Raw genomic sequence first — 22,920 nt, forward strand, 5'->3', positions numbered from 1 at the left:
CAATCGTCGGGTAAAGGGGGAGGCGGGGTGTTTTTAACTGAGTGTTGACTCCCAATCCGTAAGTCATTTGTTACAAAAATATAGCCCGTTACGGATGATAAATCACTTTACAATCATCTATGATTGTTAGGTAAGCTTTTTTTGTAAACGGGCAAAATAATGGCTTGTTTGACTCTGGTAAATATCCCACCGCACGTTCATTGAGAATTTAATGAGCGCTTGTTATTCTCTTTAAAAGCTTTTGACCCTTAGGTCATTTGCATCTTTCACATGTTTCAAGCATGCATATCCATTTTTAAAACACGTGTAGAAGAAATCTCTTTCTTGTAAAATTCCATGGAATTATGGTTGAAATAGTGGAATTTCCCAAACTTGGAAAACAAAACTTTTGTGTTCATTTGAGGTGTGTGAATAAATTTTCTATTCTTACATTTGTTATTGTTTTAATTTTTTTTCACGCATTAACTCTAAAATTTTCATTTTGTTGTGATCTATTTGCCTTTTTTTTTTTTTACGGGATGAAGGGAGAGCGAAAACTCAAAGTTTTGATTGAAGAAAAAAATGTACATCTAAAATGGAGATGCACAATGCACAAATGTAGGGTGAGATAATTCGAAAGAGTGTTTGTAATTTTTAGGGATTGTAAGATCTTTTTAGGTTTTATATATCAGGTTTTGCAATCGTTGGGAAAAGGGGGAGGCGGGGTATTTTTAACTGACTTTTGACTCCCAATCCGTATGTCATTTCTTATAATAATATTGTCCGTTACTCATGATAAATCACTTTAAAATCATCTATGATTGTTAGGTCAGCTTTTTGCAAACGGGCAATATAATGGCTTGTTTAACTCGGGTAAATATCCCACTGCACGTTCACTTCAGAATTTAATGAGCGTTTGTTATTCTCATTAAAAGCTTTGGATCCATAGGTCATTTGCATCTTTAACATGTTTCATGCGTGCATATCCATTTTTAAAACACGTGTAGAAGAATTCTCTTTCTTGTAAAATTTCAAGCTATTAGGGTTGAACTAGTGGAATTTCCCAAACTTGGATAACAAAAATTTTGTGTTCATTTGTGGTGTGTGAATAAATTTTCTTTACTTACATTTTTTATTGTTTTAATTTTTTTTCACACATAAACTATAAAATTTTCATTTTGTTGTGATCTATTTGCCTTTATTTGTTTACGGGATGAAGGGAGAGCGAAAACTCAAAGTTTTGATTTAAGAAAAAAGTGTACATCTAAAATGGAGATGCACAATGCAAAAATGTAGGGAGAGATAATTCCAAAGAGTTTTTGTAATTTTTAGGTATTGTAAGATCTTTTTAGTTTTTATATCTCAGGTTTTGCAATCGTCGGGAAAAGAGGGAGGCAGGGGATTTTTAATTGAATGTTGACTCCTTATCCATACGTCACTTCTTACAAAAATATAGCCCCCGTTAGACATGATAAATCACTTTACAATTCATCTGTGATTGTTAGGTCAGCTTTTTGCAAACGGGCAAACTAATGGCTTCTTTGACTCGGGTAAATTTCCCACCACACTTTCACTAGAGAATTTAATGTGCGTATGTTATTCTCTTTAAAAGCTTTGGATCCATAGGTCATTTGCATCTTTAACATGTTTCAAGCTTGCTTATCCATTTTTAAAACACGTGTAGAAGAAATCTCTTTCGTGTAAAATTCCAAGCTATTAGGGTTGAACTAGTGGAATTTCCCAAACTTGGATCAAAAAAGTTTTGTGTTAATTTTTGGTGTGTGAATAAATTTTCTTTACTAACATTTGTTATCGTTTTAAATTTTTTCCATACATAAACTCTAAAATTTTCAATTTGCTGTGATCTCTTTGACTTTTTTTGTTTACGGGATGAAGGGAGAGAGAAAACTCAAAGTTTTGATTTAAGAATAAATGTACATTTAACATGGAGTCGCACAGTGCACAAATGTAGAGAGAGATAATTCCAAAGTGTGTCTGTAATTTTTAGGGAATTTAAGCTCTTTTTAGTTTTTATATCTCAGGTTTTGCAATCGTCGGGTAAAGGGGGAGGTGGGGTGTTTTTAATTGAGTGTTGACTCCCAATCCATAAGTCATTTCTTAAAAAAATATAGCCCGTTACGGATGATAAATCACTTTACAATCATCTATGATTGTTATGTAAGCTTTTTGTAAACGGGCAAAATAATGGCTTTTTTTACTCTGGTAAATATCCCACCGCACGTTCATTGAGAATTTAATGAGCGTTTTTTATTTTGTTTAAAAGCTTTGGACCCATAGGTCATTTTCATCTTTAACATGTTTCAAGCATGCATATCCATTTTTAAAACACGTGTAGAAGAAGTCTCTTTCTTGTAAAATTCCATGCAATTAGGGTTGAACTAGTGGATTTTCCCAAAATGGAAAAAAAAACTTTTGTGTTCATTTGTGGTGTGTGAATAAATTTTCTATACTTACATTTGTTATTGTTTTATTTTTTTTCACACTTAAACTCTAAAATTTTCATTTTGTTGTGATCTATTTGCCTTTTTCGTTTATGGGATGAAGGGAGAGCGAAAACTCAAAGTTTTCATTTAAGAAAAAAGTGTACATCTAAAATGGAGATGCACAATGCACAAATGTAGGGAGAGATAATTCCAAAGAGTGTTTGCAATTTTTAGGGATTTTAAGATCTTTTTAGTTTTTATATCTCAGGTTTTTAACTGACTGTTGACTCCAAAGCCGTACGTCATTTCTTACAAAAATATAGCCCGTTACTCATGATAAATCACATTACAATCATCTATGATTGTTAGGTCAACTTTTTGCTAACAGGCAAAATAATGGCTTGTTTGATTTGGGCAAATATCCCGCCGCACGTTCACTTTCGAATTTAATGAGTGTTTGTTATTCTCATTAAAAGCTTTGGATCCATAGGTCATTTGTATCTTTAACATGTTTCAAGCATGCATATCCATTTTTAAAACACGTGTAGAAGAATTCTCTTTCTTGTAAAATTTCAAGCTATTAGGGTTGAACTAGTGGAATTTCCCAAACTTGGATAACCAAAATTTGTGTTCAATTGTGGTGTGTGAAAAAATTTTCATTACTTACATTTGTTATTGTTTTAATTTTTTTCCACACATAAACTCTGATATTTATATTTTGTTGTCATCTATTTACCTTTTTTTGTTTACGGCATTAAGGGAGAACGAAAAGTCAAAGTTTTTATTTAAGAAAAAAGTGTACATCTAAAATGGAGATGCATAATGTACAAATGTAGGGAGATATAATTCCAAAGAGTGTCTGTGATTTTTAAGGAATGTGAGCTCTTTTCAGTTTTTAGTTCTCAGGTTTTGCAATCGTCGGGAAAAGGGGGAGGTGGGGGATTTTTAATTGAGTGTTGACTCCTAATCCGTAAGTCATTTCTTTGAATAATATTGCCCGTTACGAATGAAAAATCACTTTACAATCATCTATGATTGTTAGGTCAGCTTTTTTTGCAAACGGGCAAAATAATGGCTTGTTTGGCTCGGGTAAATATCCCGCTGCACATTCACCTCAGAATTTAATGAGCGTTTGTTATTCTCGTTAAAAGCTTTGGATCCATAGGTCATTTCCAACATTATAATTGTTTCAAACATGCATATCCATTTTTAAAACACGTGCAGAAGAATTCTCTTTCTTGTAAAATTCCAAGCTATTAGGGTTGAACTTGTGGAATTTTCCAATCTTGGATAACAAAACTTTTGTGTTCATTTGTGGTTTGTGAATAAATTTTATTTACTTAAATTTTTTATTTTTTTTATTTTTTCCATACATAACCTCTTAAATTTTCAATTTCTTGTTATCAATTTGCCTTTTTTTTTTTTTTACAGTAAGAAGGCTGAGCGAAAACTCAAAATTTTGATTTAAGAAAAAAGTGTACAACTAAAATGGAGATGCACAATGCACGAATTTAGAAAGAGATAATTCCAAAGAGTGTCTGTAATTTCTAGGGATTATAAGCTCTTTTTAGTTTTTATATCTCAGGTTTTGCAATCGTCGGGGAAAAGGGGGAGGCGGGGGATTTTTAACTCAGTGTTGACTCTCTATCCATAAGTCATTTCTTACAAAAATATAGCCCGTTACACATGATAAATCACTTTACAATTCATCTATGATTGTTTGGTCAACTTTTTGCAAACGGGCAAAATAATGGCTTGTTTGACTCGGGTAAATATACCACCGCACGTTCACTTAAGAATTTAATGAGCGTATGTTATTCTCTTTAAAAGCTTTGGATCCATAGGTCATTTGCATCTTTAACACGTTTCAAGCTTGCATATCCATTTTTAAAACGCTATTAGGGTAGAACTAGTGGAATTTCCCAAACTTGGATAACAAAAGTTTTGTGTTAATTTTTGGTGTGTCTATAAATTTTCATTACTTACATTTGTTATTGTTTTCAATTTTTTCTATACATAAACTCTAAAATTTTCAATTTGCTGTGATCTATTTTCTTTTTTTTGTTTACGGGATGAAGGGAGAGAGAAAACTCAAAGTTTTGATTTAAAAAAAAAGTGTACATTTAAAATGGAGATGCACGGTGCACCAATGTAGAGAGAGATAATTCCAAAGAGTGTCTGTAATTTTTAGGGAATTTAAGTTCTTTTTAGTTTTTATATCTCAGGTTTTGCAATCGTCGGGTAAAGGGGGAGGCTGGGTGTTTTTAACTGATTGTTGACTCCCAATCCGTAAGTCATTTCTTACAGAAATATTGCCCATTACAGATGATAAATCACTTTACAATCATCTATGATTGTTAGGTAAGCTTTTTGTAAAAGGGCAAAATAATGGCTTGTTTGACACTGGTAAATATCCTACCGCACGTTCATTGAGAATTAAATGAGCGTTTGGTATTCTCTTTAAAAGCTTTGGATTCATAGGTCATTTGCATCTTTAACATGTTTCAAGCATGCATATCCATTTTTAAAACACGTTTAGAAGAAATCTCTTTATTGTAAAATTCCATGCAATTAGGGTTGAACTAGTGGAATTTCCAAAACATGGAAAACAAAACTTTTGTGTTCATTTGTGGTGTGTGAATAAATTTTCTATACTTATATTTCTTATTGTTTGAATTTTTTTTCACACATAAACTCTAAAATTTTCATTTTGTTGTGATCTATTTGCCTTTTTTTGTTTACGGGATGAAGGGAGAGCGAAAACTCAAAGTTTTGATTTAAGAAAAAAGTGTACATCTAAATTGGAGATGCACAATGCACAAATGTAGGGAGAGATAATTCCAAAGAGTGTTTGTAATTTTTAGGGATTGTAAGATCTTTTTAGTTTTTATATCTCAGGTTTTGCAATCGTCGGAAAAAGGGGGAGGCGGGGTATTTTTAACTGACTGTTGACTCCCTATCCGTATGTGATTTCTTACAAAAATATAGCTCGTTACTCATGATAAATCACATTACAATCATCTATGATTGTTAGGTCAGCTTTTTGCAAACGGGCAAAATAATGGCTTGTTTGACTCGGGTAAATATCCCAACGCACGTTCACTTCATAATTTAATGAGTGTTTGTTATTCTCGTTAAAAGCTTTGGATCCATAGGTCATTTTCATCTTTAATATGTTCCAAGCATGCATATCCATTTTTAAAACACCTGTAGAAGAATTCTCTTTTTTGTAAAATTTCAAGCTATTAGGGTTGAACTAGTGGAATTTCCCAAACTTGGATAACAAAAATTTTGTGTTCATCTGTGGTGTGTGAATAAATTTTCATAAGTTACATTTGTTATTGTTTTAGTTTTTTTCCACACATAAACTCTAAAATTTACATTTTGTTGTGAACTATTTACCTTTATTTGTTTATGGCATGAAGGGAGAACGAAAACTCAAAGTTTTGATTTAAGAAAAAAGTGTACATCTAAAATGGAGATGCATAATGCACAAATATAGAGAGATATAATTCCAAAGAGTGTCTATGATTTTTAAGGATTGTCATCTCTTTTCAGTTTTTAGTTCTCAATTTTTGCAATCATCGGGAAAAGGGGGAGGCAGGGGATTTTTAATTGAGTGTTGACTCCCAATCCGTAAGTCATTTCTTACAATAATATTGCCCGTTACGAATGAAAAATCACTTTACAATCATCTTTGACTGTTAGGTCAGCTTTTTGCAAACGGGCAAAATAATGGTTTGTTTGGCTCGGGTAAATATCCCGCCGCACGTTCACTGAAGAATTTAATGAGCGTTTGTTATTCTCATTAAAAGCTTTGGATCCAAAGGTCATTTGCATCTTTAACATGTTTCGAGCATGCATATCCATTTTTAAAACACGTGTAGAAGAAATCTCTTTCTTGTAAAATTCCAAGCTATTGGGGTTGAACTAGTGGAATTTCCCAATCTTGGATAACAAAACTTTTGTGTTCATTTGTGGTTTGTGAATAAATTTTCTTTACTTACGTTTTTAATTTTTTTTAATTTTTTCCATACTTAAACTCTAAAATTTTCATTTTGTTGTCATCAATTTGCCTTTTTTTTACGATACTTAGGGGTAGCGAAAACTCAAAATTTTGATTTAAGAAAAAAGTGTACATCTAAAATGGAGATGCACAATGCACGAATTTAGAAGGAGATAATTCCAAAGAGTGTCTGTAATTTTTAGGGATTGTAAGCTCCTTTTAGTTTTTATATCTCAGGTTTTGCAATCGTCGGGAAAAGGGGGAGGCGGGGGATTTTTAACTCAGTGTTGAATCCCTATCCATAAGTCATTTCTTACAAAAATATAGCCTGTTACACATGATAAATCACTTTACAATTCATCTATGATTGTTAGGTCAGCTTTTTGCAAACGGGCAAAATAATGGTTTGTTTGACTCGGGTAAATATCCCACTGCACGTTCACTAGAGAATTTAATGAGCGTATTTGATTCTCTTTAAAAGCTTTGGATTCATAGGTCATTTGCATCTTAACATGTTTCAAGCTTGCATATCCATTTTTAAAACACGTGTAGAAGAAATCTCTTTCTTGTATAATTCCAAGCTATTGGGGTTGAACTTGAGGAATTTCCCAAACTTGGATACCAAAAGTTTTGTGTTAATTTTTGGTGTGTGAATAAATTTTCTTTACTTACATTTGTTATTGTTTTAAATTTTTTCCATACATAAACTCTAAAATTTTCAATTTGTTGTGATCTATTTGCCTTTTTTTGTTTACGGGATTAAGGGAGAGATAAAACTCAAAGTTTTGATTTAAAAAAAAAGTGTACATTTAAAATGGAGTCGCTCAGTGCACAAATGTAGGGAGAGATAATTCTAAAGACTGTTTGTAAATTTTAGGAATTGTAAGATCTTTTTAGTTTTTATATCTCAGGTTTTGCAATCGTTGGGAGAAGGGGGAGGCGGGGTATTTTTAACTGACTGTTGACTCTCTCTCCGTATGTCATTTCTTACAAAAATATAGCCCGTTACTAATGATAAATCACATTACAATCATCTATGATTGTTAGGTCAGCTTTTTGCAATCGGGCAAAATAATTGCTTGTTTGACTCGGGTAAATATCCCACCGCACGTTCACTTCATAATTTAATGAGTGTTTGTTATTTTCATTAAAAGCTTTGGATCCATAGGTCATTTTCATCTTTAACATGTTTCAAGCAGGCATATCCATTTTTAAAACACGTGTAGAAGAATTCTCTTTCTTGTAAAATTTCAATCTATTAGGGTTAAACTAGTGGAATTTCCCAAACTTGGATAACAAAAATTTTGTGTTCATTTGTGGTGTGTGAATAAATTTTCATTAGTTACATTTGTTATTGTTTTAATTTTTTTCCATACATAAACTCTAAAATTTACATTTTGTTGTGATCTATTTACCTTTATTTGTTTACGGCATGAAGGGAGAACGAAAACTCAAAGTTTTGATTTAAGAAAAAAGTGTACATCTAAAATGGAGATGCATAATGCACAAATATAGAGAGATATAATTCCAAAGAGTGTCTGTGATTTTTAAGGATTGTCAGCTCTTTTCAGTTTTTAGTTCTCAGGTTTTGCAATCGTCAGGAAAAGGGGAAGGCGGGGGATTTTTAATTGAGTGTTGACTCCCAATCAGTAAGTCATTTCTTACAATAATATTACCCGTTACGAATGAAAAATCACTTTACAATCATCTATGTTTGTTAGGTCAGCTTTTTGCAAATGGGCAAAATAATGGCTTGTTTGGCTCGAGTAAATATCCCGCCGCATGTTCACTTCAGAATATATTGAGCGTTTGTTATTCTCATTAAAAGTTTTGGATCCATAGGTCATTTGCATCTTTAACATGTTTCAAGCATGCATATCCATTTTTAAAATACGTGTAGAAGAAATCCCTTTCTTGTAAAATTCCAAGCTATTAGGGTTGAACTAGTGGAATTTCCCAATCTTGGATAACAAAACTTTTGTGTTCATTTGTGGTTTGTGAATAAATTTTCTTTACTTATTTTTTATTTTTTTTATTTTTTCCATACATTAACGCTAAAATTTTCATTTTGTTGTTATCAATTTGCCTTTTTTTTTTTTTTTTTTTTGTGGAATGAAGGTCGAGCGAAAACTCAAATTTTTGATTTAAGAAAAAAGTGTACATCTAAAATGGAGATACACAATGCACAAATTTAGAAACAGATAATTCCAAAGAGTGTCTGTAATTTTTAGGGATTGTAAGCTCTATTTAGTTTTTATATCTCAGGTTTTGCAATCGTCGGGAAAAGGGGGAGGCGGGGGATTTTTAACTCAGTGTTGACTCCCTATCCATAAGTCATTTCTTACAAAAATATAGCCCGTTACACATGATTAATCACTTTACAATTAATCTATGATTGTTAGGTTAGCTTTTTGCGAACGGGCAAAATAATGGCTTGTTTGACTTGGGAAAATATCCCACCGCACGTTCACTAGAGAATTTAATGAGCGTATTTTATTCTCTTTAAAAGCTTTGGATTCAAAGGTCATTTGCATCTTTAACAAGTTTCAAGCTTGCATATCCATTTTTAAAACACGTGTAGAAGAAATCTCTTTCTTGTAAAATTCCATGCTATTAGGGTTGAACTAGTGGAATTTCCCAAACTTGGATAACAAAAGTTTTGTGTTAATTTTCGGTGTGGAATAAATTTGCTTTACTTACATTTGTTATTGTTTTAAAATTTTTCCATACATAAACTCTAAAATTTTCAATTTGTTGTGATCTATTTGCCTTTTTTTTTTTTTACGGGATGAAGGGAGAGGAAAAACTCAAAGTTTTGATTTAAGAAAAAAGTGTACATTTAAAATGGAGACGCACAATGCACAAATATAGAGAGATAATTCCAAAGAATGTCTGTAATTTTTAGGGAATTTAAGCTCTTTTTAGTTTTTATATCTCAGGTTTTGCAATCGTCAGGTAAAATGGGGAGGCGTGGTATTTTTAACTGAGTGTTGACTCCCAATCCGTAAGTCATTTCTTACAAAAATATAGCCCTTTACGGATGATAAATCACTTTACAATCATCTATGATTGTTAGGTACGCTTTTTGTAAACGGACAAAATAAAGGCTTGTTTGACTCTGGTAAATATCCCACCGCACACTCATTGAGAATTTAATGAGCGTTTGTGATTCTCTTTAAAAGCTTTGGTTCTATAGGTCATTTGCATCTTTAATATGTTTCAAGCATGCATATCCATTTTTAAAACTCATGTAGAAGAAATCTATTTCTAGTAAAATTCCTTGCAATTGGGGTTGAACTAGTGGAATTTCCCAAACATGGAAAACAAAACTTTTGTGTTCATTTGTGGTGTGTGAATAAATTTTATATACTTACATTTGTTATTGTTTTAATTTTTTTTCACACAAACTCTAAAATTTTTATTTTGTTGTGATCTATTTGCCTTTTTTTGTTTACGGGATGAAGGGAGAGCGAAAACTCAAAGTTTTGATTTAAGAAAAAAGTGTACATCTAAAATGGAGATGCACAATGCAAAAATGTAGAGAGATCTAATTCCAAAGAGTGTCTGTGATTTTTAAGGATTGTGAGCTCTTTTCAGTTTTTAGCTCTCAGGTTTTGCAATCGTCAGGAAAATGGGAGGCGGGGGATTTTTAACTGAGAGTTGATTCCCTATCCATAAGTTATTTCTTACAAAAATATAGCCCGTTACACATGATAAATCAGTTTACAATTCATCTATGATTGTTAGGTCAGCTTTTTGCGAAAGGGAAAATAATGGCTTCTTTAATGAGCGTTTGTTATTCTCATTAAAAGCTTTGGATCCATAGGTCATTTGCATCTTTAACATGTTTCAAGCATGCATATCCATTTTTAAAACACGTGTAGACGAAATCTATTTCTTGTAAAATTCCATGCTATTAGGGTTGAACTAGTGGAATTTCCTAATCTTGGATAACAAAACTTTTTTGTTCATTTGTGGTTTGTGAATAAATTTTATTTACTTACATTTTTTATTTTTAAAATTTTTTGCATACATAAACTCTAAAATTTTCATTTTTTTGTTATCAATTTGCCTTTTTTTTTTTTTGGTATGAAGGGGAGCGAAAACTCAAAATTTTGATTTGGGAAAAAAGTGTTCATCTAAAATGGAGATGCACAATGCACAAATTTAGAAAGAGATAATTCTAAAGAGTGTCTGTAATTTTTAGGGATTGTAAGCTCTTTTAGTTTTTATATCTCAGGTTTTGCAATCGTCGGGAAAAAGGGGAGGCGTGGGATTTTTTTCTAATTTTTGACTCCCTATCCATAAGTCATTTCTTACAAAAATATAGCCCGTTACACATGATAAATCACTTTACAATTGATCTATGATTGTTAGGTCAGTTTTTTCCAAACGGGCAAAATAATGGCTTGTTTGACTCGGGTAAATATCCCACCGCACGTGCACTATTGAATTTAATGAGCGTATGTTATTCTCTTTAAAAGCTTTGGATCCATAGGTCATTTGCATCTTTAACATGTTTCAAGCTTGCATATCTATTTTTAAAACACGTGTAGAAGAAATCTTTTTCTTGTAAAATTCCATGCTATTAGGGTTGAACTAGTGGAATTTCCCAAAATTGGATAACAAAAGTTTTGTGTTAATTTTTGGTGTGTGAATAAATTTTACTTACTTACATTTGTTATTGTTTTAAAATTTGTCCATACTTAAACTCTAAAATTTTCATTTTTCTGTGATCTATTTGCCTTTTTTTGTTTACGGGATGAAGGGAGATAGAAAACTAAAAGTTTTGATTTAAGAAAAAAGTGTACATTTAAAATGGAGACGCACAGTGCACAAATGTAGAGAGAGATAATTTCAAAGAGTGTCTGTAATTTTTAGGGAATTTAAGCTCTTTTTAGTTTTTATATCTCAGGTTTTGCAATCGTCGGGAAAAGGGGGAGGCGGGGTGTTTTTAACAGAGTGTTGACTCCCAATCCGTAAGTCATTTCTTACAAAAATATAGCCTGTTACGGATGATATATCACTCTACAATCATCTATGATTGTAAGGTTAGCTTTTTATAACAGGCAAAATAAAGGCTTGTTTGACTCGGGTAAATATCCCACCGCACGTTCATTGAGAATTTAATGAGCGTTTGTTATTCTCTTTAAAAGCTTTGGATCCATAGGTCATTTGCATCTTTGACATGTTTCATGCAAGAGTATCCATTTTTAAAACACATGTAGAAGAAATCTCTTTCTTGTAAAATTCCATGAATTAGGGTTGAACTAGTGGAATTTCCCAAACTTGGAAAACAAAACTTTTGTGTTCATTTGTGGTGTGTGAATAAAATTTCTATACTTACATTTTTTATTGTTTTAATTTTTTTTCACACATAAACTCTAAAATTTTTATTTTGTTGTGATCTATTTGCCTTTTTTTGTTACGGGATGAAGGGAGAGCGAAAACTCAAAGTTTTGATTTAAGAAAAAAGTGTACATCTAAAATGGAGATGCACAATGCTTGCATGTAGGGAGAGATAATTCCAAAGAGTGTTTGTAATTTTTAAGGATTGTAAGATCTTTTTAGTTTTTATATCTCAGGTTTTACAATCGTCGGGAAAAGGGGGAGGTGGGGTATTTTCAACTGACTGTTGACTCCCAATCCGTTTGTCATTTCTTACAAAAATATAGCCCGTTACTCATGATTAATCAAATTACAATCATTTATGATTGTTAGGTCAGCTTTTTGCAAACGGGCAAAATAATGGCTTGTTTGACTCGAGTAAATATCCGGCCGCACGTTCACTTCAGAATTTAATGAGTGTTGGTTATTGTCATTAAAAGCATTTGATCCATAGGTCATTTGCATCTTTAACAAGTTTCAAGCATGCATATCCATTTTTAAAAGACGTGTAGAAGAATTCTCTTTCTTGTAAAATTTCAAGCTATTTGGGTTTAACTAGTGGAATTGCCCAAACTTGGATAACAAAAATTTAGTGTTCATTTGTGGTGTGTGAATAAGTGTGTGAATAAATTTTCTTTACTATCATTTTTTTTAAATTTTTTTTCCATTCATAAACTCTATAATTTTCATTTAGATGTTATCAATTTGTCTTTTTTTTTTTTAAGGAATGATGGGGGAGTGAAAACTCAAAATTTTGATTTGAGAAAAAAGTATACATCTGAAATGGAGATGCACAATGCACAAATTTAGAAAGAGATAATTCCGAAGAGTGTCTGTAATTTTTAGGGATTGTAAGATCTTTTTAGTTTTTATATCTCAGGTTTTGCAATCGTCGGAAAAAGGGGGAGGCAGGGTATTTTTAACTGACTGTTGACTCCCAATCCGTTTGTCATTTCTTAAAAAAATATAGCCCGTTACTCATGATAAATCACATTACAATCATCTATGATTGTTAGGTCAGCTTTTTGCAAACGGGAAAAAGAATGGCTTGTTTGATTCGAGTAAATATCCCGCAGCACGTTCACTTCAAAATTTAATGAGTGTTGGTTATTCTCATTAAAAGCTTTGGATCCATAGGTCATTTGCATCTTCAACATGTTTCAAGCATGCATATCCATTTTTAAAACACGTGTAGAAGAATTCTCTTTCTTCTAAAATTTCAAGCTATTAGGGTTGAACTAGTGGAATTGCCCAAACATGGATAACAAAAACTTTGTGTTCATTTGTGGTGTGTGAATAAATTTTCATTCCTTATATTTGTTATTGTTTTATTTTTTTTCCCTACATAAACTCTAAAATTTACATTTTGTTGAGACCTATTTACCTTTTTTTGTTTACGGCATGAAGGGAGAACGAAAACTCAAAGTTTTGATTTAAGAAAAAAGTGTACATCTAAAATGGAGATGCACAATGCACAAATGTAGAGAGATATAATTCCAAAGAGTGTCCTTGATTTTTAAGGATTGTAAGCTCTTTTCAGTTTTTAGTTCTCAAGTATTGCAATCGTCAGCAAAAGGGGGAGGCGGGGGATTTTTAATTGAGTGTTGACTCCCAATCCGTAAGTCATTTCTTACAATAATATAGCCCGTTACGAATGAAAAATTACTTTACAATCATATATGATTGTTAGGTCAGCTTTTTGCAAACGGGCAAAATAATGGCTTGTTTTACTCGGGTAAATATCCCGTCGCACGTTTACTTAAGAATTTAATCAGCGTTTGTTATTCTCAATAAAAGCTTTGGATCCATAGGTCATTTGCATCTTTAACATGTTTCAAGCATGCATATCCATTTTTAAAACACGTGTAGAAGAAATCTCTTTCTTGTAAAATTCCAAGCTATTATGGTTGAACTAGTGGAATTTCCCAATCTTGGATAACAAAACTTTTGTGTTCATTTGTGGTGTGTGAATAAATTTTCTTCTCTATCATTTTTTTAAAATTATTTCCATACATAAACTCTATAATTTTCATTTAGATATTAACAATTTGCCTTTTTTTTTTTTAAAGGTATGTAGGGGGAGCGAAAACTCAAAATTTTGATTTGAGAAAAAAGTGTACATCTAAAATGGAGATGCACAATGCACAAATTTTGAAAAGATATAATTCCAAAGAGTGTCTGTAATTTTTAGGGATTGTAAGATCTTTTTAGTTTTTATATCTCAGGTTTTGCAATCGTCGGGAAAAGGGGGAGGCGGGGTATTTTTAACTGACTGTTGACTCCCAATTCCGTATGTCATTTCTTACAAAAATATAGGCCGTTACTCACGATAAATCACATTACAATCATCTATTATTTTTAGGTCAGCTTTTTGCAAACGGGCAAAATAATGGCTTGTTTGACTCGAGTAAATATCCCGTCGCACGTTCACTTCAAAATTTAATTAGCGTTTGTTATTCTCAAAGTTTTGGATCCATAGGCCATTTGCATCTTTAACATGTTTCAAGCATGCATATCCATTTTTAAAACACGTGTAGAAGAATTCTCTTTCTTATAAAATTCCTAGCTATTAGGTTTGAACTAGTGGAATTTTCCAATCTTGGATAACAAAATTTTTTGTTCATTTGTGCTGTGTGAATAAATTTTCATTACTTACGGCATGAAGGGAGAACGAAAACCCAAAGTTTGGTTTTAGGAAAAAAGTGTACATCTAAAATGGAGATGCACAATGCACAAATGTAGAGAGATATAATTCCAAAGACTATCCGTGATTTTTAAGGATTGTAAGCTCTTTTAAGTTTTTAGTTCTCAGGTTTTGCAATCGTCGGGAAAAGGGGGAAGTGGGGGATTTTTAATTGAGTGTTGACTCCCAATTCGTAAGTCATTTCTTACAATAATATAGCCCGTTACGAATAAAAAATCGCTTTACAATCATTTATGATTGTTAGGTCAGCTTTTTGCAAACGGGCAAAATAATGGTTTGTTTGACTCGGCTAAATCTCCCGCCGCACGTTCACTTCAGAATTTAATGAGTGTTTTTTATTCTCATTAAAAGTTTTGGATCCATAGGCCATTTGCATCTTTAACATGTTTCAAGCATGCATATCCGTTTTTAAAACACGTGTTGAAGAAATCTCTTTCTTGTAAAATTCCTAGCTATTAGGGTTGAACTAGTGGAATTTCCGAATCTTGGATAACAAAATTTTGTGTTCATTTGTGGTGTGTGAATAAATTTTCATTACTTTCATTTGTTACAGTTTTAATTTTTTTACTTACATAAACTCTAAAATTTTCATTTTGTTGTAATCTATTAACCTTTTTTTTGTTTACGGCATGAAGGGAGAACGAAAACTCAAAGTTTCGTTTTAAGAAAAAAGTGTACATCTAAAATGGAGATGCACAATGCGCAAATGTAGAGAGATATAATTGCAAAGAGTGTTTGTGATTTTTAAGGCTTGTGAGCTCATTTCAGTTCTTAGTTCTCTGGTTTCACAATTGTCGGTAAAAGGGGGTGGCGGGGGATTTTAATTGAGTGTTGACTCCCAATCCGTAAGTCATTTCTTACCATAATATAGCCCATTACGAATGAAAAATTGCTTTACAATCATCTATGATTGTTAGGTCATTTTTTAGCAAACGGGCAAAATAATGGCTTGTTTGACTCTGGTAAATATCCCGTCGCATGTTCACTTAAGAATTTAATGAGCGTTTATTATTCTCTTTAAAAGCTTTGGATCCATAGGTCATTTGCATCTTTAACATGTTTCAAGCATGCATATCCATTTTTAAAACACGTCTAGAAGAAATCTCTTTCGTGTAAAATTCCAAGCTAATTACGGTTGAACTAGTGGAATTTCCCATTCTTGGATAACAAAATTTTGTGTTCATTTGTGGTGTGTGAATAAATTTTCTATACTTACATTTGTTATTGTTTTAATTTTTTTCGATACATAAACTCTAAAATTTACATTTTGTTGTGATCTATTTACCTCTTTTTTGTTTAAGGAATGAAGGGAGAACGAAAACTCAAAGTTTTGATTTAAGAAAAAAGTGTACATCTAAAATGGAGATGCACAATGCACAAATGTAGAGAGATATAAGTCCAAAGAGTGTCTGTGATTTTTATGGATTGTGAGCTCTTTTCAGTTTTTAGTTCTCAGGTTTTGCAATCATCGGGAAAAGGGGGAGGCGGGGGATTTTTAATTGAGTGTTGACTCCCAATCCGTAAGTCATTATTTACAATAATATAGCCCATTACGAATGAAAATTTCTTTACAATCATCTATGATTGTTAGGTCAGCTTTTTACAAACGGACAAAATAATGGCTTGTTTGACTCGGGTAAAAATCCCGCCACACGTTCACTTCAGAATTTAATGAGCGTTTGTTATTCTCATTAAAAGCTTTGGATCCATAGGTCATTTGCATCTTTAACATGTTTCAAACAAGCATATCCATTTTTAAAACACGTGTAGCAGGAATCTCTTTTTGTAAAATTTAAGCTATTAGGTTTGAACTAGTGGAATTTCCCAATCTTGGATAACAAAATTTTGTGTTCATTTGTGGTGTGTGTATAAATTTTCATTACTTACATTTGTTATTGTTTTAATTTTTTTCCATACATAAACTTTAAAATTTACATTTTGTTGTGATCTATTTACCTTTTTTTGTTTACGGCATGAAGGGAGAACGAAAACTCAAAGTTTTGATTTAAAAAAAAAGTGTACATCTAAAATGGAGATGCACAATGCAAAAATGTAGAGAGATATAATTCCAAAGACTGTTAGCGATTTTTATGGATTGTGAGCTCTTTTCAGTTTTTAGTTCTCAGGTTTTGCAATCGTCGGAAAAAGAGGGAGGCAGGAGATTTTTAATTGAGTGTTGACTCCCAATCCGTAAGTCATTTCTTACAATAATATAGCCCCTTACGAATGAAAATTCGCTTTACAATCATCTATGATTGTTAGGTCAGCTTTTTGCGAACGCGCAAAATAATTGCTTGTTTGACTCAGGTAAATCTCCCGCCGCACGTTCACTTCAGAATTTAATGAGTGTTTGTTATTCTCATTAAAAGTTTTGGATCCATAGGCCATTTGCATCTTTAACATGTTTCAAGCATGCTTATCCATTTTTAAAACACGTGTAGAAGAAATCTCTTTCTTGTAAAATTCCAAGCTATTAGGGTTGAACTAGTGGAATTTCCAATCTTGGATAACAAAATTTTGTGTTCACTTGTGGTGTGTGAATAAATTGTCATTACTTACATTTGTTATTGTTTTAATTTTTTTCCATACATAAACTCTAAAATTTTCATTTTGTGGTGATCTATTTACCTTTGTTTTGTTTTCGGCATGAAGGGAGAACGAAAACTCAAAGTTTTGATTTAAGAAAAATGTGTACATCTAAAATGGAGATGCACAATGCACAAATGTAGAGAGATATAATTCCAAAGAGTGTCCGTGATTTTTAAGGATTGTAACATCTTTTCAGTTTTTAGTTCTCAGGTTTTGCAAACATCGGGAAATGGGAGAGGCGGGGGATTTTTAATTGAGTGTTGACTCCCAATCCGTAAGTCATTTCTAACAATAATATAAACCCGTTACGAATGAAAATTCACTTTACAATCATCTATGATTGTTAGGTCAGCATTTTGCAAACGGGGAAAATGATGGCTTGTTTGACTCGGGTAAATATCCCACCGCACGTTCATTGAGAATTTAATGAGCGTTAGTTATTCTCTTTAAAACCTTTTGATGCATAGGTCATTTGCATCTTTAACATGTTTCAAGCATGCATATCCATTTTTAAAACATGTCTAGAAGAATTCTCTTTCTTGTAAAATTTCAAGCTATTAGGGTTGAACTAGTGGAATTGCCCAAACGTGGATAATAAAAATTTTGTGTTCATTTGTGGTGTGTGAATAAATTTTCATTACTTACATTTGTTATTTTTAAAATTTTTTCCCACACATAAACTCTAAAATTTACATTTTGTTGTGACCTATTTCCCTTTTTTTTTATGGCATGAAGGGAGAACGAAAACTCAAAGTTTGGTTTTGAGAAAAAAGTGTACATCTAAAATGGAGATGCACAACGCACAAATGTAGAGAGATATAATTGCAAAGAGTTTCTGTGATTTTTAAGGATTGTGACCTCTTTTCAGTTTTTAGTTCTCAGGTTTTGCAATCGTCGAGAAAAAAGGGAGGCTGGGATTTTTAATTGAGTGTTGACTCCCAATCCGTAAGTCATTTCTTACCATAATATAGCCCATTACGAATGAAAAATCGCTTTACAATCATCTATGATTGTTAGGTCAGCTTTTTGCAAACGGGCAAAATAATGGCTTTTTTGACTCGGGTAAATATCCCGCCGCACGTTCACTTAAGAATTTAATGAGCGTTTATTATTCTCATTAAAAGCTTTGGATCCATAGGTCATTTGCATCTTTAACATGTTTCAAGCATGCATATCCATTTTTAAAACACGTCTAGAAGAAATCTCTTTCTTGTAAAATTCCAAGCTATTAGGGTTGAACTAGTGGAATTTCCCAATCTTGGATAACAAAATTTTGTGTTCATTTGTGGTGTGTGAATAAATTTTCTATACTTACATTTGTTATTGTTTTAATTTTTTTCCATACATAAACTCTAAAATTTACATTTTGTTGATCTATTTACCTCTTTTTTTTTTACGGCATGAAAGGAGAACGAAAACTCAAAGTTTTGATTTAAGAAAAAAGTGTACATATAAATGGAGATGCACAATGCACAAATGTAGAGAGATATAATTCCAAAGAGTGTCTGTGATTTATACAGATTGCGAGCTCTTTTCAGTTTTTAGTTCTCAGGTTTTGCAATCGTCGGAAAAAGGGGAGGTGGGGGATTTTTAATTGAGTGTTGACTCCCAATCCATAAGTCATTTCTTACAATAATATAGCCCATTACGAATGCAAAATTTTTTTACAATCATCTATGATTGTTAGGTCAGCTTTTTGCAAACGGACAAAATAATGGCTTGTTTGACTTGGGTAAATGTCCCGCCACACATTCACTTCAGAATTTAATGAGCGTTTGTTATTCTCTTTAAAAGCTTTGGATCCATAGGTCATTTGCATCTTTAACATGTTTCAAGCATGCATATCCATTTTTAAAACACGTGTAGCAGATATCTCTTTTTAGGGATTGTAAGCACTTTTAGTTTTTATATCTTAGGTTTTACAATCGTCGTAAAAAAGGGGAGGAGGGGGATTTTTAACTAATTGTTGACTCCCCATCCATAAGTCATTTCTTACAAAATTATAACCCGTGACACATGATAAATCACTTTACAATTCATCTATGATTATTAGGTCAGCTTTTCGCAAACGGGCAAAATAATGGCTTGTTTGACTCGGGTAAATATCCCACCGCACGTTCACTAGAGATTTTAATGAGCGTATGTTATTCTCTATAAAAGCTTTGGATCCATAGGTCATTTGCATCTTTAACATGTTTCAAGCTTGCATATCCATTTTTAAAACACGTGTAGAAGAAATCTCTTTCTTGTAAAATTCCAAGATATTAGGGTTGAACTAGTGGAATTTCCAAAACTTGGATAACAATACTTTTGTGTTAATTTTTGGTGTGTGAATAATTTTGCTTTACTTACAATTGTTATTGTTTTAAATTTTTTCCATACTTAAACTCTAAAATTTTCCTTTTGCTGTGATCTATTTGCGTTTTTTTGTTTACGGGATGAAGGGAGAGTGAAAACTCAAATTTTTGATTTGAGAAAAAAGTGTACATTTAAAATGGAGACGCACAGTGCACAAATGTAGAGAGAGATAATTCCCAAGACTGTCTGTAATTTTTAAAGAATTTAAGCTCTTTTTAGTTTTTATATCTCAGGTTTTGCAATCGCGGGAAAAGGGGGAGGTGGGGGTGTTTTTAACTGAGTGTGGACTCCCAATCCGTAAGTCATTTCTTACAAAAATTTAGCCCGTTACGGATGATAAATCACTTTACAATCATCTGTGATTGTTAGGTAAGGTTTTTGTAAACGGGCAAAATAATGGCTTGTTTGACTCGGGTAAATATCCCACCGCACGTTCATTGACAATTTAATGAGTGTTTGCTATTCTCTTTAAAAGCTTTGGATCCATAGGTCATTTGCATCTTTAATATGTTTCAAACATGCATATCCATTTTTAAAACACGTGTAGAAGAAATCTCTTTCCTGAAAAATTCCATGCAATTCGGCTTGAACTAGTGGAATTTCCCAAACTTTGAAAACAAAACTTTTGTGTTCATTTGTGGTGTGTGAATAAATTTTCTATACTTAAATTTTTTATTGTTTTAAATTTTTTCACACAAAACTCTAAAATTTTCATTTTGTTGTGATCTATTGTCCTTTTTTTGTTTACGGGATGAAGGGAGAGAAAAAACTCAAAGTTTTGATTTAAGAAAAAAGTGTAGATCTAAAATGGAGATGCACAATGCACAAATGTAGGGAGTGATATTCCCAAAGAGTGTTTGTAATTTTTAGGGATTGTAAGATATTTTTAGTTTTTATATCTCAAGTTTTGCAATCGTCGGGAAAAGGGGAGGCGGGGTATTTTTAACTAACCGTTGACTCCCAATCCGTATGTCATTTCTTACAAAAATATACCCCGTTACTCACGATAAATCACATTACAATCATCTATGATTGTTAGGTCAGCTTTTTGCAAACGGGCAAACTAATGGCTTGTTTGACTCGGGTAAATATCCCGCCACACGTTCACTTCAGAATTTAATGAGCGTTTGTTATTCTCATTAAAAGCTTTGGATCCATCGGTCATTTGCATCTTTAACATGTTTCAAGCATGCATATCCATTTTTAAAACACGTGTAGAAGAAATTTCTTTCTTGTATAATTCCAAGCTATTAGGGTTGAACTAGTGGAATTTCCAATTCTTGGATAACAAAATTTTGTGTTCATTTGTGGTATGTGAATAAATTTTCATTACTTAAATTTTTTATTGTTTAATTTTTTCCATACATAAACTCTAAAATTTTCATTTTGTTGTGATCTATTTACCTTTTTTTTGTTTACGGCATGAAGGGAGAACGAAAACTAAAAGTTTTGCTTTAAGAAAAAAATGTACATCTAAAATGGAGATGCACAATGCACAAATGTAGAGAGATATACTTCCAAAGAGTGTCCGTGATTTTTAAGGATTGTAAGCTCTTTTCTGTTTTTAGTTCTTAGGTTTTGTAATCGTCGGGAAAAGGGGGAGGCTTGGGATTTTTAATTGAGTGTTTACTCCCAATTCGTAAGTCATTTCTTACAATAATATAGCCCGTCATGAATGAAAAATCACTTTACAATCATCTATGATTGTTAGGTCAACTTTTTGCAAACGGGCAAAATAATGGCTTGTTTGACTCAGGTAAATATCCTGCCGCACGTTTTCTTAAGAATTTAATGAGCGTTTGTTATTCTCATTAAAAGCTTTGGATCCATAGGTCATTTGCATCTTTAACATGTTTGAAGCATGCATATCCATTTTTAAAACACGTGTACAAGAAATCTCTTTCTTGTAAAATTCCAAGCTATTAGGGTTGAGCTAGTTGAATTTCCAAATCTTGGATAACAAAACTTTTGTGTTCATTTGTGGTTTGTGAATAAATTTTCTTTACTTACATTTTTTTTTAAAATTTTTTCCATACATAAACTCTAAAATTTTCATTTTGTTTTATCAATTTGCCTTTTTTTTTTTTTTTTACGGTATGAAGGGGCAACGAAAACTCAAAATTTTGATTTGAGAAAAAAGTGTACATCTAAAATGGAGATGCACAATTCACAAATTTAGAAAGAGATAATTGCAAAGAGGGTCTGTAATTTTTAGGGATTGTAAGCTCTTTTACTTTTTATATCTCAGGTTTTGCAATTGTCGGGTAAAAGGGGAGGCGGGAGATTTTTAACTTAATGTTGACTCCCTATCTATAAGTCATTTCTTACAAAAATATAGCCCGTTACACATGATAAATCACTTTACAATTCATCTATGAAATTTAGGTCAGCTTTTTGCAAACGGGCAAAATAAAGGCTTGTTTGACTCGGGTAAATATCCCACCACACGTTCACTAGAGAATTTAATGAGCGTATGTTATTCTCTTTAAAATCTTTGGATCCATAGGTCAATTGCATATTTAACATGTTTCAAGATTGCATATCCATTTTTAAAACACGTGTAGAAGAAATCTCTTTCTTGTAAAATTCCAAGCTATTAGGGTTGAACTAGTGGAATTTCCCAAAGTTGGATAACAAAAGTTTTGTGTTGATTTTTGGTGTGTGAATAAATATTCTTTACTTACATTTGTTATTGTTTTAAATTTTTTCCAAACTTAAACTCTAAAATTTTCATTTTACTGTGATCTATTTGCATTTTTTGTTTACGGGATGAAGGGAGAGAGAAAACTGAAAGTTTTGATTTAAGAAAAAAGTGTACATTTAAAACAGAGATGCACAGTGCATAAATGTAGAGAGAGAGATAATTCCAAAGAGTGTCTGTAATTTTTAGGGAATTTAAGCTCTTTTTAGTTTTTATATCTCAGGTTTTGCAATTGTCGGGAAAAGGGGGAGGCGAGGTGTTTTTAACTGAGTGTTGACTCCCAATCCGTAAGTCATTTCTTAAAAAAATATTGCCCGTTATGGATGGTAAATCACTTTACAATCATCTATGATTGTTAGGTAAGCTTTTTGTAAACAGGCAAAATGAAGGCTTATTTGACTCTGGTAAATATCCCACCACACTTTCATTGAAAATTTAATGAGCGTTTGTTATTCTCTTTAAAATCTTTGGATCCATAGGTCATTTGCATATTTAACATGTTTCAAGCATGCATATCCATTTTTTAAACACGTGTAGAAGAAATCTCTTTCTTGTAAAATTCCATGCAATTAGGGTTGAACTAGTGGAATTTCCCAAACTTGGAAAACAAAACTTTTGTGTTGATTTGTGGTGTGTGAATAAATTTTCTATACTTACATTTGTTATTGTTTTAATTTTTTTTTTTCACACATAAACTCAAAAATTTTCATTTTGTTGTCTTTTTTGGTTTACGGGATGAAGGGAGAGCGAA

This window comes from Aristolochia californica, unplaced genomic scaffold (assembly GCF_029961685.1).
Source record: "Aristolochia californica isolate CCGP_79_NKW_82.1479 unplaced genomic scaffold, dmAriCali1.0.hap1 SCAF_12, whole genome shotgun sequence".
NCBI lineage: Eukaryota > Viridiplantae > Streptophyta > Magnoliopsida > Piperales > Aristolochiaceae > Aristolochia > Aristolochia californica.